Genomic DNA, 17,769 nt, shown 5'->3' on the forward strand with positions numbered 1-17,769 from the left:
GAAATATTTAAAAAAATCGAAGTACACAGACACAGACCTAATGTTGCTGAAAAGTTCAAAACCGACAGCATTTAGAAGTACAAGATCCAGCTGACCGTAGCTGGATTCGGTTTTAGATCCATTTTAAATTCCAGTCAGTTTTAGATCTATTTTAAAACCGACCTTTAGTAAATTTACCCCTGGGTCTGAGCCTTGTGAGTAGTACACACAACATTACTTCATATAAATGTAAAAAAATATTTCTTCCGGTTTAATATTGAAATGTCCATGATTCTGCAAAAAAAATCTTCATACAAATAACAGAAATGACCATAATTCTGTAAAAATAATAATCATTTGACGTGACCATAATTGTGCCAAAATAACCGCCAAAGCAAATGCTGTGCTTATTCCAGTTTGCCTGCTGTAAACCATCATACAAGTTTCTGTGCACTTTTTATAGAACGTTAATGTTGAACAGTTACATAATGTTGTTGGTTTTGTTTTCTTCACTTTAACACAGATTCAGCACAAAGCCGTCAGATGCCCTCAACTACCTTCTTAGGATGTTCGGGAAGATAGCTGATGAGTGTCACTAAAAATAAAAATGAGAATAAGGAAATGCACAAATACTGTGATACTAAAATCACGCCCTACCACTGCCACTACAATGAGAAGTATAAGGCAACACATGCAAGCAATCAGCGTGATTAAACAGACTTTACAACTTCTATACAAATGACCTCTGTTATATCACAGTACTAGTCAGATTATGAATAGCATTGTATTTATCTAGTCTGTGCATTATTTGAGCGGGATGCAGTTAATTTACCAGCTGTCGGGATCCCGACTACTAGGAGACCGACGCCAGAATCCCAACAGCCGGCGAAATGCCGCCGGTCGGAATCCCGACCAAAGCCCCGAGTTGCCACTCGGGGGCTGGTCCACCCCACCATCCGATGAGGAATATCTCGCCACCGGACCTATTTGAGCAACCAACATCAACAATGGGCTTGACTGTGTACAACTCACAATCTGGGTGGTGGCTTTTTTTTTTCTTCAGCATGCTTTTTTAATGTAGTAAGTAATGATGTGTTTTAGCAATGTATTTGTACACTTCAATTAGTCATGCTGAAATATTTATCCGTTACCATGTTTACAATTAAACTGTTCAAGTAACTAAAGAATTTAGGCTAATATGAAACTTAACATATGGTTTTATATTCACAGATTCATCACATACCTATTAGCCATCAGCATCCCCGAAACAGGAACAGCAGGATGAGAAGCAGGGGTGCAGAGAGGTGAACGGTGGGGGAGGCATGTACTAATTTGCCTCTTGGTGGAGCCTGTGCATTCTGTGAGAATGTCCACCCTTTGCATTGTGCTGCGATATTTCCCAACTGCGCATAAAGTGTGTAACATCCTTTTTGTTTTCAGAGTGTGCATGAATATGCCTCCCAGATTTGGCCACAGCCCATTTATTACCCAGGCCCCTCGGCTGCTCAGCACACTTGGTGAAGAGCACATCTTCTTTACCCTCATTCCTGAAGATGTTGCTGCAGAGGAAGCAGTGCTTGCGAGTCCACATCACTCACCTCCTCAAGCTTATGTTCCATCACACGCTGCTGCACCACCACAAGATCTAGACATCGCCACTAACTACACCGTTAGATGACTTTTACAAACCCCAGTTTGAATTTATATGTGATCAAAATAAATGGGTGTTAATGTTAGAGAATTGTTTAAGTAAAAACAACTGCACATTGGGCCTAATTCATGCTTTCTCTAGGTTACGGAGCTGCTAATGCTAGCAAGTGACGCTGCCACCCAGCAATGAAAAGAAACGCATAACAGAACCATCACAAATGTACTTGCAATTGTGTACACATTCGCAGCACAAACGGAAAAAAGAGGAAGATCGGAGTAAAGGGTTGGTCTATGGCTACGCACACTGAATCCCACAGTAGCGGCTCAGGTGCCATGTTTTAGCATGTACGAGCTTGCAACTAATGGCAGATACACTCCCCGAAAACGGTCATGAGACGCTGCATTTTGTCAACCACTCCTCGTAAATTCTCAGTTGACACGAGAAAGGAACTGGTGTGCTTAGTTAAACTTTTTGTAGATCTGCATATACTGAAATAGGAAGTCATGTAAATGATAGGGAGGCAAATTCAGGTACGGTCGCAAAGTGGCTATTGAACGCACATTGGCCGATGTTTTCTTACTGTGCATCAGTCTGAGCATCAGTGCGCACTGGCAGCGAGTGAATTGCGATTGCAGTTGCACAGAGGAATGAGTCGCAAACTGAGTGACAGGAAGACAGCTTTTGAGGGTGGGAACGGGGAGTGGTCAGATAAATGCAGGCGTTTCATAGTCATTCAGATGACGGTTTCTGTGCGCACATAAATTAGCAGTTGCGATCTTACTTGCTACTGTTGAGCCCACTACATTCTGGAAGCGCAGCTCAGCCTGTGCGTCCTCAGAGGCACTCAAGCCTCTCCAACATGTTCCAATTTGTGACGATGCTGCGATGTATCAACAATTATACGCTGTTGGACGGGAGTGATGAGATAGCAGTGGGTGTCCCTATGCTCAGGTTAGCTTCTGCCCTATATTAGCATATAATCACAATTACATTCAGCAAAAGATCGCAAGGCAGCAGCAAGAACAATCACACCTGAAGACAGTATCTATTGTAATACACTGCTCAAAAAAATAAAGGGAACACTAAAATAACACATCCTAGATCTGAATGAATGAAATATTCTTATTAAATACTTTGGGGGTAATTCCAAGTTGATCGCAGCAGGAAATTTCTTAGCAGTTGGGCAAAACCATGTGCACTGCAGGGTAGGCAGATATAACATTTGCAGAAAGAGGTAGATTTGGGTGGGTTACTTTATTTCTGTGCAGGGTAAATACTGGCTGCTTTATTTTTACACTGCAAATTAGATTGCAGATTAAACACACCACACCCAAATCTAACTCTCTCTGCACATGTTATATCTGCCTCCCCTGCAGTACACATGGTTTTGCCCAACTGCTAAAAAAATTCCTGCTGCGATCAACTTGGAATTACCCTTTGTTCTTTACATAGTTGAATGTACTGACAACAAAATCACACAAAAATTATCAATGGAAATCAAATTTATTAACCCATAGAGGTCTGGATTTGGAGTCACACTCAAAATTAAAGTGGAAAAACACACTACAGGCTGATCCAACTTTGATGTAATGTCCTTAAAACAAGTAAAAATGAGGCTCAGTAGTGTGTGTGGCCTCCACGTGCCTGTATGACCTCCCTGGGCATGCTCCTGATGAGGTGGCGGATGGTCTCCTGAGGGATCTCCTCCCAGACCTGGACTAAAGCATCCGCCAACTCCTGGACAGTCTGTGGTGCAACGTGGCGTTGGCGGATGGAGCGAGACATGATGTCCCAGATGTGCTCAATTGGATTCAAGTCTGGGGAACGGGCGGGCCAGTCCATAGCATCAATGCCTTCGTCTTGCAGGAACTGCTGACACACTCCAGCCACATGAGGTCTAGCATTGTCTTGCATTAGGAGGAACCCAGGGCCAACTGCACCAGCATATGGTGTCACAAGGGGTCTGAAGATCTCATCTCGGTACCTAATGGCAGTCAGGCTACCTCTGGCGAGCACATGGAGGGCTGTGCGGCCCCCCAACGAAATGCCACCCCACACCATTACTGAACCACTGCCAAACCGGTCATGCTGGAGGATGTTGCAGGCAGCAGAACATTCTCCTTGGTGTCTCCAGACTGTCACGTCTGTCACACGTGCTCAGTGAGAACCTGCTTTCATCTGTGAAGAGCACAGGGCGCCAGTGGCGAATTTGCCAATCTTGGTGTTCTCTGGCAAATGCCAAATGTCCTGCACGGTGTTGGGCTGTGAGCACAACTCCCACCTGTGGACGTCGGGCCCTCATACCACCCTCATGTAGTCTGTTTCTGATCGTTTGAGTAGACACATGCACATTTGTGGCTTGCTGGAGGTCATTTTGCAGGGCTCTGGCAGTGCTCCTCCTGTTCCTCCTTGCACAAAGGCGGAGGTAGCGGTCCTGCTGCTGGGTTGTTGCCCTCCTACGGCCTCCTCCACGTCTCCTGATGTACTGGCCTGTCTCCTGGTAGCGCCACCATGCTCTGGACACTACGCTGACAGACACAGCAAACCTTCTTGCCACAGCTCGCATTGATGTGCCATCCTGGATGAGCTGCACTACCTGAGCCATTTGTGTGGGTTGTAGACTCCGTCTCATGCTACCACTAGAGTGAAGGCACCGCCAGCTTTCAAAAGTGACCAAAACATCAGCCAGAAAGCATAGGAGCTGAGAAGTGGTCTGTGGTCACCACCTGCAGAACAACTCCTGTATTGGGGGTGTCTTGCTAATTGCCTATAATTTCCACCTGTCGTCTATTCCATTTGCACAACAGTATGTGAAATTGATGATCAACCAGTGTTGCTTCCTAAGTGGACAGTTTGATTTCACAGAAGTGTTATTGAATTGGAGTTACATTGTGTTGTTTAAGTGTTCCCTTTATTTTTTTGAGCAGTGTACATTTAATAAAACAATACCACATATAAAATATAGCACTAGCATTTGCAGTATAAATGGGTAATTAAGCAGCACAGCAATAATAAATGTCAATTACTTCTGTACTAAGGGACCTCAGCCCCTTCAAGGATTATAATCAGGAGTTAAAGTGAGAGGGGAGCGAAGTGGAACGGAGTTCCACCACCTGTAATGGTAGGGGGAATTAGCAAGCTGTGGGCTCCTCACTTCTAAATCTTGCGTGCCAATGTCACCTCCATCACCATTAACAGTTTGACCTCCCTGTGATGTGCTAAGTACAGCTGCCGAACCTGCCCACCAAGATTCAGAGGCTGCAGCAAAGCACTAGACATGGGATTCTTCCTTCCGTCCCTCTGACTGTCAAGAATATAGACACCGCTGAACAGAGCAAATAAAGCTCAATGTAATCAATAATAATAATAAAAGGTTAAGGATGGGTCATATGAAAGTGGGAAAAAGGTTTGGACATGAAGATCTTGCCATATTCCAGCATTACAAAGCACGGACGAGCTTGCGGAAACTCTACACTATTCCTCGAAAAAACTCAGGATTGTGTTCCAGAAAATTATATTTACACCTAATTGTACACATATAACATCCATTATGTTTCAGAATGTTAAACTAAATTCTTGATACATACAAAGTTGTAAATGTGCTTTACATGTATGCATTAAAACCATTTCTCTACTTAAAAATAAAAAAGAGAATTGGTCATATGGGTAGCAGACAGGCCCCCTATGCATAAGTGGTAATCTTACCATCCAACAGAGGGGGACAAATACTGAAGATTTTAGTGCTATGTTTTATGTGTGTAGTATTAATTTAATAAATGTATGTATGAAAAGACATATTTACTTCTGTTTGTTTTTGTTGAATCGGCGTTCCCTATTTTTCCCTATTTAACTAATGGTTTAAGTCTACTCACTCCATCAAAGAACACAAGAAGAAGATATTTCTACACATTAGAACCAAAACATGTTTTGAGTGCAATTTAAACGGATATGGTTAAGAACTGGCTTACAGTGGATGACCATGTACAAAGATGTTGCATTTCTCTAAATACATCACTTTTTTTTAGCAGACATTGCAGAAGCAACACTCCTCCTCAATGGTCCCTATTTGACTCCTTATGTTAGATTTAGGCCTACGCCAGGGGCTTATCATTCACTCTATATAGACTACTCCTGTCTGTTAAAGCACTGCCTAAGTATACACATGAGCTGGGGTGTCAGCATCAATCCCTTCAATCTTCCACAGTGATTTTCAACCTTTTTCAACTTGCGGCACACTGAACAAGATTTCAAAATTGCCAAGGCACGCCATAATTTTTTTAAATAACTCAAATAAAGTGGTGATGCATGGTGCAGCTGCGTACCCTAGGATGTCACGCCACAGCTTCTTTATAGGTCGCGGTTTGAACCGCATCTGAAAAAGCCAGCTGGGCACTGCCTGGGCCCAAAATTAAATCTGGCGGTGCAACCGCTAGACCCACCAGTATTAGTCGTTCCAGGGCACAGTGGCAGATGCGCACTTGCGGGCCTGGCTCTGCTTCTACGATGGCATACCTGAGGACTACTGTGCCACGGCACAGTGGTTGAAAAACACTGATCTACCACATCACTTCTCTTTAACCTCCACTGGCTACCTCCCGATCTAACTGCAAGCTAAGTATCCTTTGGCCTCCCAACTAATGGCAGCAACCTCTGTAGCCAGTGCAATACTCTCTACTTAAACTATGAGCAAATTCCCCACACCTCTACTTGCAAACCCTCTATTGTTCACTTCTCAGATTCCACATCCTCTTCACTACCTGTATCAGTTGGAGTAACACAAGGCTGTCTTAGATCCTCTGCTTTTCTTAATCTATACCTCATCTCTTGGCAAACGAATCTTCTACAGAGTTCAGATTCATTTGTACGCTGATGACACTCAAATCTATCTACAGTCTCCTCCCCAGCATTGTCACCATCTGTTTTGGTCTGTGTTTCTAAATGCCAATTTCATCTTGGATGTCATCTCAACACCTCAAACTCAACATTTCCAAAATAAAAATGATATTGCCGCCAGCCAAGAGTAGTCACCAACCTCATATCTCCATAACTGTTGACAACTTGACAATCTACCCTACACCACAAGCTCACTGCCTAGGTGTCATCCTTTGTTCCACACATTCAGAGCTTGAGCTAAGTAGAGTTTCATACAGCTCACCAGCCACTCACCAGCGCATGCTGCAAACGGGTAGTGGCACAGGGATACTGGAACAGCTTTATTGCAGATATTAAAACAGGTCTCTCAGGAGCAAAGCAGAAATCATCTTATTCCTACCACGTCACTCTACACAGAAAAGGCAAGATAGCCCATGCACATGCTTGCTAGAGATATTGGTGGACATTTTGTGATAGGGCATGAAAGAGGAAGAACAGGAAGACTGGAGTCTGGACAGTAGCTTATTCTTCAGTCAAACACCCCCACACCTGCTACAATCTTCTCTATGTTACACAAATATTTAATTTCAGCTTTTCTGTACCAACCTGTAAAATAAATTGGATTAAACACATGAAAAGGCATCAACATATCACATGACTTCAGCTTGGTATTCTTAAAAGATACATTAGGGCCTTAACAACAGTCTATTGACTCACAGACTTGGGTCTGCTGTCACTATCATGAGTCTTGATGCTTTTCACACTTGGGGCTAAATGTAATAGGGTGCGAGAAGCCAGAGGTGTGGGAGTTTGTGCGTGAATGCCCGTATTTTTAAAGCGGCAATCATTTATTGCCTAGAAAATGTTTGCCACTTTAAAAAATACGGACATTCTCACAAAACTCCAGCACCTCCAGCTTCTCGCACCCCATTACATTTAGCTCTGGATGTTTTAAATCTTGCAGTCTCTTTGCCTATCTTGGATTACCATTCACACAAATCAGACTGTAGTTTTGGGTTCTAGATATGAAGAGGTTTAATGACTGCAATGTTCGTAATTTCTTCATCAGACCTCTTAGGTAGTTTGCCAGTAATGGTTCTTGCAGAAGATCTCCTCTGTGGTTGAAGTTCCATGCTGATAGTCTCTGACTCTGATATATTTTCATCTACTGGTATGCCCAATGACACATACTTGTTCTGTATATCAACTTTCAGCTTTTTTACAAGTTGCAATGTTTCTTTGAAGATAAGATCTCTAGACTTGACTAGCTTTTTGGTATTTCGATTCCATAATCTGAAGCTCTTGCTTTCAAGACGGTAGCCAAGCATGATGCATTTTACTGATTTTGAATCCAGCTTGCATCTTCTCTGTTTTGGTATATGCACATAGGCTGTACTTCCAGAAGCACTGAAAAGCTTTGCACTAGGGGGGTCATTCCGACCCGTTCGCACGCAGTGGTTTGTCGCTGCGGTGCAAACAGGTCTGGAATGCGCATGTGTGGCAGCCGCACTGAGCACGCGCATCATTGCACGGCGACAGGGGTCGCCGGGTTACGTCACGCTCAACGAAGAAATCGGTCGAAGAGCCGCCGACCGCAAAAAGATTGACAGAAAGAAGGCGTTCCTGGGCGGCTCCGGACCGTTGGCTGCCGTTTTCGGGGAGTGGAGAAGAAAATGCAGGCGTGTCCAGGCGAACGGAGGGCGGATGTCTGACGTCAAAGCCGGCTCCAGCATCGCAGAGATCATCGCACAGGGTATGTCCAGGGATAGTCTTGTTCTGCTTGAAATTTTTTTAGTTTAGCAGGGCTCCACAAGCGTTCGCAGCCCTGCTAAGCTAAATACACTCCACCGTAGGCGTGGACTAGTTGATCGCAGCAGCAGCAGAAGCAAAAAGTTGCTGGCTGCGATCAACTCGGAATGCTTCATTAGGTCTTATGTCCTTTAAGACAATTGTACAAAAACAGTTCTTAAGAAAAATGCTATTGACATATTTTCTGCCCAAACTCTTTTGTCTAGGCCTGCACCCTTTAGCACACATCTTGCTCACTCCACTGATGTAAGTTTTCCTGTTCACTCACACCGTTTAGTTCAGGAGTATAGGCAATGGCCAATTGATGCTCTATTCCATATTTCCTTAGGAATTGTTCCACCTCTCTGTTGAGGTCTTGAGTCTGTGACCTGTTTGATTTTCTACAAGTCTCTTGTAATATGAAATCTTTTTTGCCACTTCAGATTTATGTCTGATGAAGTACACATCATCCTTGTGAATCCACTTACTACTTCTATTGGATCGCGCACATTTGAACGTACCATTTGATTGGTGTTGTAGCTCTACTCACTGAGTTGGGAAATGCCTGACGACTTTGTTTCCCTAACATACAGCTTTCACATTCGGGTTTCTCTGTGTTAGTCACTGACATTCGTGTGTCCAACCCACTCTGTATATTTTGAACCTGACGTACCCAGAGGCATTTTAATAGAGGGGACCTGTTTTCAGACACTGGGTGGGCCCCCTCCTCTCCATGGTGCAGTAGACTCCGGCAATATCAAAGACATACAATTTCTGAGATCTTGTGCCTGTGGCTATGACGATACCTTTTGCACCCATTTAAAGTGTTTCTTGCATAGTAAATAAAAATACACTTTTATCTGTCTCGTAGGATGCTTTCTCTGCAGTGGGGAACCTCTGAAGAAATTAAACCTCCCTGGGGAAAGTGTCTTCACTTGGTATTCACTATTCATATAGCTCACATGGCTTGGAAGATGCATGTGTAGGAATATAACCATTGTCATCACCATACAACAGAGATTCAAACAGACTCGTGCCCCTTGTATAACATCTAGCCAGTATCACTTCAACCTTCTGTCTGTAGGGTCTCCTGTCACTCCAACCTTTTGTCTTTCCAACTACCTGCTCCATCACTCCAGCCTCATGACCCGTCACTCCTATGGTGCTGTTGGGGTGACTGCAGCTGTACCCCCAGGCAATAGCTCTGCCAGACCACCCCTGTTAATAACGTTGATTATCTTATTATAATGGCACCTGTCAAAGGGTGGGATATATTAGCAAGTGACCACTCAGTTGAAGTTCATGTCAACAGGAAAAGTGGGAGCAAGGATCTGAACAATTTGGCCATTTGTGATGGCTTGACTGGATCAGAGCATCTTAAAATGGTAGATCTTGTGGAGTGTTTCTGATATATAGTGGTTAGGACCTACTAAAAGTGGGCCTAGGGAGGACAACCAGTGAACCGGCAACAGGCTCATGGGCACCCAAGGTGCACTGATGTATGTGCAGAGCAAATGCTAGCACATCTGACCTGATACCACGGAGCACAAATTGCTCACTAAGGTGTCAGAACACACAGTGCATCACTGCTTCCTGTGTATGGGTAGCCTTAGACTGGTTTGAGTGCCCATGCTGACCCCTGGACACTATTGAAAGCACCTACACTGGGCATGTGTGCCTTATAACTGGACCATGGGGTAATGGAGGAAGATGACCTGTTCTGATAAATCATGTTTTCTTTTACATCATGTGGACAACCGGGTGCATGTGCATCATTTAGCTGGGGAAGAGAAGGCACTAGCATGCACTATGGGAAGGGAAGCAGGCAGAGGTAGTGTGATGTTCAGGGCAATTTTCTGCTGGGAAACCTTGGGTCATTCATGAGGATATTACTTTGACATGTGCCACCTACCTAAACATTGTTGCAGCCCAAGTACACCTCTTCGTAGCATGGTATGTCCCTGATGGCAGTGGCCTCTTCCAGCTGGATAATGTAACACTTAACATCACAAAAATTGGTCTGGAATGGTGTGAGGTACATGTCAAAGAGTTCAAGGTGTTGACTTGGATGGCAAATTCTCCAGATCCCAATCTGATCGAGCATCTGTGGGATATGATGTAAAAAACAAGTCTGAGCCACGGAAGCCTCATCTTGCAACCTATATGCCTTTTCCACTAATATAAAAATCATTGGTTTTTGACATGAAACCACATCAACCCATGCAGGCAATGGAAAAGGATCCAAGATGGGTCCCCGACCCTGCTCTTTACCGTGTTCGGCATGAGGACCTGGGAATTTGCTAAGTTATAGACCCAGCAATTTCCCAGGTCCGCAGTGGAAAAGGAGTTTAAAGGATCTGCTGCTAACATCTTGGTGCTGGTTACCACTGAACACCTTTAGTAGCCTAGTGGATTCCGTGTCTCGATTGGTCAGAGCCATTTTGACAGCACAAGGAGGACCTACACAATATTAGACCGGTGGGTTTAATACAATTGCCAATGAATATATATATATATATATATATATATATATATATATATACACACACACACACATATACACAGTCGAGTCACATTATTATGAATAGACAGAGTAACTGCTGTGTGCAACACAGATAGAAGCTAGACGGAATGAACTGTCATTTTAGACCCACATCTGGTCGCCCCCAGGTTCATTCTGAAGGGGAGTTGCTCCACTGTAGCGTGGCAGTCGGCCCCTTACGCACCTTCGTAGCGACATTCACCTCTCATATCAATGGCACGTGGTGTTATGCCGTTTTCATGTGGGTTATTGCAATGGTGCCATTTGTCTAGTCACGATACACCTTCACCACAGCAGCACGCAAAGTTCACAAACTGCGCTGTTTCAGAAATACTGCCACCCTTGGCCTAAAAGCCGATAATCATCCCTTTTTGCAACTTAGATAAATCGTTCCTTTTACCCATGACAGCAACAAGTGATATGTGTGCAGACGGCCTATCACACACCTTATATACCCACCAAGCTAAGCTTCATGGGCTATATGCTGCCGATGTCAAATGTAGGTGGTCATAATAATGTGACTCGACCATGTATATTTATATATATATGGATCTTCGTAAATGGATGCATTAGACTCTTGCTGCATCTCATCACATTATTTTTACCCTCTCTTGGTGGTCCTCTTCTCCACATGTTCTGTTCCATCACTGTAGCTGTGGCATGCTGTGCACATTCATTTTTACTATATATACTGTAAGTATGTGTGTATTAATGCCTCAGTCTGGATTAGAAACAGGTGAGACGGGTGTAGTACGGCTGACCGCCGGTCAGCTTACCGACGCCGGGATCCCGGCGGGGAGGGGCGAGTGCAGCAGCAAGTGTCGTGGACACCCACGAGTGGAAATAGTCCCTGTTGGTCGGCATGCCGACCATCGGGACAGTGACCCGTCGGGCTGGTGGAGGAGGTCATGTGACTGTCGGTCAGCTGACCGGCGGTCACATGAATACCACCCCGTGAGACAGTGCCCCTCACACATAAATGCTTCACTAGCATGGCAGGGCGTGAACTGGGGTATTTGTGTGGCATAAATGTGAATTGGGGCACTACAGTGGGTTTAACACATTGATGGTGCTGTAAATATTTACACATTATACTCAAATAACATCTCCTGCATATTATATTTAGAAATTTACTTTTAGGGATCACACAAGCCTTAGTCCGGCCCTGTAATGACACAGAAAAAAGAATTATGCATCATTGGACACATCAGAAAATTCAAATAAAACATCACTGGTAAGCAAGGCTTTCTATCTCATTTGTTCACTCCAATCTTATTTTTTTCTCCAAAAATGCTGCTTGTTTGATCCACAGTTGTTTCATACGGGATGCGTTTAGCATCCGGGCGGTCATGTGACCGACACAGGAAAGCCAACAGTTGACATCCTGAAGATAAGTATCGGGGTTCAGGCTCGGGGGGTGGCAGGGTTAGGCACTGGGGAGAGGGGGGTCATGTGACCGCCAGCATTCTGACTACCAGTATTTCATAAGAACCAGTTACATTATGACAGTATAGAGCATTAATATCAAGCAATATATTTCTTTTGTTTTAACAATTGACGCAGGATACCGGCATTTGGGAAGCCAGCAGTCATAAGACCGACAGCAGCATCCCAACAGGGGTTGGGTGAGTATGCTTACCCTCCCACTGCCTAACCCTAATCTTGCCCGGTGGTGCCTAATCCAAACCCCCCTCCCACAGCCTAACCCTAACCCTCCCTCCACCGCGGCCAAGTCCTAGCAGTCCAAGGCATACTTATGTTCAGGATGTTGGCAGTTAGGAGTCTGGCATTCCAAATGATGTTCCGGCGGCGGAAACACGACACGCAGACAGAATTTTAAACGCCTGCATTTGGACTGCATTCCGCTTCATGAAGTACAAGTGTAGTAATGGGTGACAAAGAATGGTAATCTGTAGGTGTTCAATGGTATTCGGTCTATAGATCTACAATCAAAAGGTCTACAGTCAATAGGTCAACAACTAATGGTCAACATACATTATGTCGACAGGGTCAAAAGGTCGGCAGTCAAAAGATCAACACATGTTTTGTTCTATTTTTACAACTTTTGCTATCTATGTCACAAACTATTATCTCAATTGACCTTCTGGCGAGCAAAGCCCGAAGCGTGGCGAGCAAAGCGAGCCCATGAGGGAACACATTTCATCAAACTAACTATCCATGTCACAAACTATCAGCATTAGCAACCTTGTGGCGAGCGGAGCAAGCCACCGCGCTCGAAGCTTTGCGAGCGGACACATTTCAACAAACCTGGGTAAAAATTGTTTAAAAACACCCAAAATGTAATTTTTGTGTCGAACTTTTGACCCTTTCGACATTTTGACTGTCGACCAAACGATTTTTTTGATTTTTTTAATGTATATCTTCTGTATCAGAACCGTGTTTGATAGGGTTGGGTTATTACTAGAACTGACCTCAAGCGTAATTTCCAATTCACTTGTTCAAGGGACCCAGATTATTTTAATCTACTGGTATTCCCAAAGACTTTACAATTACCTTTCAACTATCCCTCACTTGGGAAACATGGTTCTTGGACCAAATTGTCCCCGATTTGGGTCTAATGTACTGTATGCATATATTTCATAGTACACCATTCACTGTATCTAGTACTCTATTTGCAAAGTATGAAATTGTCCAATGCTCTGACAAACCAGCGCACCTCAAGAGGATGAGAGCGTACTGGCACTTATGGTTCTTTAGGTCCCAGCATGCCTAGCTACTTAAATTGGGAATGACAGGACGAGCTGGGCCCTGTAGTGCTCTAGTAAAGAAAACTGTTTATTAGACAATTTTAAAACCCCTCCACATGAAGGGTATGGCGAATAGCTGTAGTGCTATAAGCATGGGGCTGCTTATTCCCAGGGTCAAGAATCACATTTTGTTTGCTGGTCTAATTGCCCTAGAGCCTCCAGCCCTGTGAGGACTGGCCCCATAGCATCAGAACCCCACTCTGTATATTACACCTGCTACTGTACCACCATAGAGTGCTGGTAAATCATAGTGCACAATCTGATGAGAACCCATGCTCTTTGCCCACCTAATTTTCCCATCATCAGCCTAAACTATGCCAACTATGATGTGTTGCTACCGCTCTGCTTATTTCCTCCGTAAAATGTAATAGCCTGGGAGCAGCAGGTTGTGCAGGACTTCGTGCCACTCTGCCTGGATTTTTAAAGTGGTGCTCATTTATACAGCAAAACCAGGTTGGTTTTGCCTTGTAAATTATTACCACTTTAAAAATCCGGACAGACTCGTACGAAATCTCGCAAAACCTGCTGCTCCCAGGCTATTACATTTTACCACTGGTGTGTCTTATGGACTGCAGTGTTTCAACATGGAAAATCTATGGTAAATCCTTAGGTAAATGTAGTACATTTCCCATGTGCCACTTTCCAGATCACAGAGATGAACAATTCACACAATTTGTTTCTGTCTGAGCAATATTATTACTAGATAGAGTTAATGCTTATAATCTTGCTTGGTGGAATAATTTCCTGTTATTTGTTTATGCATTCTGCATGACATGAGTGGATAGTGCCCGTGGTGCTTGGCAATAATTAGCATCTTCATGCATATTAAATCAGATGGTCGCCATTACCACTTACATACAAAACTAACAATGGCACTATAATGCAGAAATGTAGGACTACAATTATTAAAGATATTTCCCCCCCTCCCCCGATTTGGCACCATTTAAAAAATAAATAAATAAATAAATAAATGGGTTTACATTTTCTCAAAGCAAAATGTCAGACAAAAAAGCACATGCAACGGCACAGGTCACGCCGACAGCAGTGAGGAAAAGTTCCCAAGTTCCCAATAAAACATAGAGCGTAGAATTATGAGCTTATAATTATCTCAAGGTCTCCTCTTCAAATGATTGTTTGGAGGTGATTCTACAAGTTTGGGAATCACACTACTATTCATTGTACGATAAAAATTTTAAAGAGGAAACTGAGATAATTATAAGGTCATAATTGTGCTCGCTCTACTTTATTGGTAAATTATATTCCTTCATTGGACAAGGTCACAAGTCCTATTTCCTTAAAATCTGAGTGCAATGCCACAATTTGGTGTTTCATGTGTTTTTGCTATAATGTCACGTATTATTTTTTTAACATGTACTTATGAGGATGCAAAGCAGGTACAATAGTGTGTTAACAAGAGTAAGTGCCACGTATTTGTCTATTGTTCTGTATCTCATTATGGTAACACATCATTTTGTCGTCTGGAAGCATTCTTTCCAGTGTCATTTTTGCCATTCTTTTGTTACTTACCTTGCTAGTATAATGTGCTGTTTGAAATGGAGCAAGATGTTATAGAGAACAGAGCTTATTCCATTCAGGAGAGGGTTATACCCTTTCGGACAGAGTTTTGGACCTGGTAATTTGCCAGGTCAACCTGGATCAAAAATCCTGTTATTTCAACCCAGCTTTTGACCAGGTTCAAAGTCCCAGGAATTGCAACCCAGGACGATCCGGCAAATTACCGGGTCGAAATGCTTGACCTTGCAATTTTTTCTTCTGTCTGAAAGGAGGTACAGGGCTGGACACGGAAAAAAAAACTGTGCTGCAAATGCCGGGTAAAAGCCTGGGTCTTCATCTGCTTTCTATGTGAAAGCAGTATAATTAAAGGTATATACTGTAGTTTCAAGGGGTGTCAAAGGTCTATGCATGATCCTTCAGTTAGGGTAAAATGCATACTCTATTTTGCTGTAACACAGGTGGAGGTCCTTTTGAGTCCCCTCGAAGTTCATATGGAGAAGTCTGAAGAGACTTAAAAAGTTCAATATAAAGTACAGTGAGCAAATGCCTCTCAGGAATTCAAGAAAGACAAATCTAATATAAATGGATGTGGTAATAAAGCAGATGCAATCTTTCTAGATGTAAAAGACAGAGTGACACATTTCAGTAGTGATGGGAATAGCATGCACAAAGGATATACAGACTCATCAGCCTAAAACTGGCTCAGTTTTTTACATTTACTTTATAAATCTGTTACTTACAGAGCAAGCTACCTTATCCTTAACTAATATACACCCTATATCCCCAAATGTAACAACAGACTGAACTAATTTTGAGGGGAGACCACTATTTTACTCCAAAAACTATTTTGTTTCTTTCACCATTCTTATCTATATTACAGGTTGAGTATCCCTTATCCAAAATGCTTGGGACCAGAGGTATTTTGGATATCGGATTTTTCCGTATTTTGGAATAATTGCATACCATAATGAGATATCATGGCAATGGGACCTAAGTCTAAGCACAGAATGCATTTATGTTTCATATACACCTTATACACACAGCCTGAAGGTCATTTTAGCCAATATTTTTTATAACTTTGTGCATTAAACAAAGTGTGTCTACATTCACACAATTCATTTATGTTTCATATACACCTTATACACACAGCCTGAAGGTCATTTAATACAATATTTTTAATAAGTGTGTGTATTAAACAAAGTTTGTGTACATTGAGCCATCGAAAAAACTAAAGTTTCATAATCTCACTCTCACTCAAAAAGTCCGTATTTCGGAATATTCCGTATTTGGGATATTTGGATATGGGATACTCAACCTGTAATACCATACCGCTGTCTGTCTGTTTTTACCCAGTTTTGTTCTATTACTGTTGTTCTAATTGTAAAGTGCAACGGAATATGCCGCTATATAAGAAACTGTTAATAAATAAATACTGGAACAATAGTTTTCGATCAGGTAGTGTACTGCCACACTGTGGATAGAACATATCAATGGTCTATAAAATATCATGGCCTGTATGTGCTATGTAATAATTACTAAACAATGGCAAACAGCAGAGTGTGAGTAAGATAAAATTTTTTTTTTACAAATTATCTAGAAACAGAAAGATAACAAGTACAAATAATACAGAGTAGATAAAGCTATACATGTATATTTAATTTGTATGTTATGTACACTTACATGTTATTTATAAACCACTTCACACTTTTTTTTTTTTTTTTAAAGGTATTGTTGTTATGAATCATTGAATTAATTTATACACTGTAGTTTAAAATCACAGTGGGGCTGAGGATTACACACTCTCCTAAACGTACAATATAAAACAACCTTAAAGAAGTCCTGAATTTACTGTCTAACCTATTGTGAATCAGTGAATTCACAACAGTCACTATGGTTCCTTTACTGAATGTTGCTATCACATGCGGTCACTACGATTTCTTAAAATGTCTTTTTGATCATTTCTGTAGACAATTATGCAATGCATCAATTTATACATATCAAATTAAAGTTACAACAAGCACTTGCCATGTTTAATTATTTGTGCCATGTCACCTGCAGTCCGCAGCTACAAATAGTGAAGAGCGCGAAGATGCAGCAATTTTTATCTTAAATTCCAGGGAGTTTATACTAGCTGCAAGTTGAATGGCCCAGGCAGATCTGTAAGATATTTAAGAAATGTTGATATCGGGGCCTACTCTGAGAAAGGAGTAAGAAAAAAATATTAAAGTAACTGCATCTTTTTTCATGCATTGTAAATACTGGCTGCATTTGCATGTAGCTCACAGATGCTGGACAGATGTATGCTTACACTGCAATTTTGATTTCAGTTTAGACACCACACTCCTCTCTTTATCTCTCTGCATGGTTTACCTTTCTCCCATCTGCAGTGCAATATGGCTTTCCTCAAGGGACAAAGTCACTTTTTCCCCCCAAATCAGAATCAGCTCGATCTGGTCTGAAACCTTTGGCCAAGGTTCTAAATAAAGGTGGCAACAGAATCACACCCCTCATTGGACAACAGTACTACATAATTTACACAATATCTAACAGGCCAATTGTTAGGCTAAAATGACCGCATCAGCCCAGCATTCTATAAAATAGCCCAGTGTTCCTTCCAAAGAGCAAAATACAATTTTGTAGACCAATAATAGGTT

The 17,769-nt window shown here is 42.4% G+C and overlaps 1 long non-coding RNA gene across 1 annotated transcript; it reads right to left on the reverse strand.

The window, feature by feature from the left end:
* Window positions 1-223: 223 nt before the first annotated feature.
* Window positions 224-12,053, reverse strand: LOC134932215 (uncharacterized). Its single transcript, XR_010179269.1, has 3 exons — window positions 11,967-12,053; window positions 10,203-10,394; window positions 224-574 (listed from the first exon to the last, which is right to left on the reverse strand). It is a non-coding gene; the product is annotated as an uncharacterized LOC134932215 (long non-coding RNA).
* Window positions 12,054-17,769: the final 5,716 nt, after the last annotated feature.

The sequence above is a fragment of the Pseudophryne corroboree genome, chromosome 6, assembly GCF_028390025.1.
Source record: "Pseudophryne corroboree isolate aPseCor3 chromosome 6, aPseCor3.hap2, whole genome shotgun sequence".
In the NCBI taxonomy this organism is placed as follows: domain Eukaryota; kingdom Metazoa; phylum Chordata; class Amphibia; order Anura; family Myobatrachidae; genus Pseudophryne; species Pseudophryne corroboree.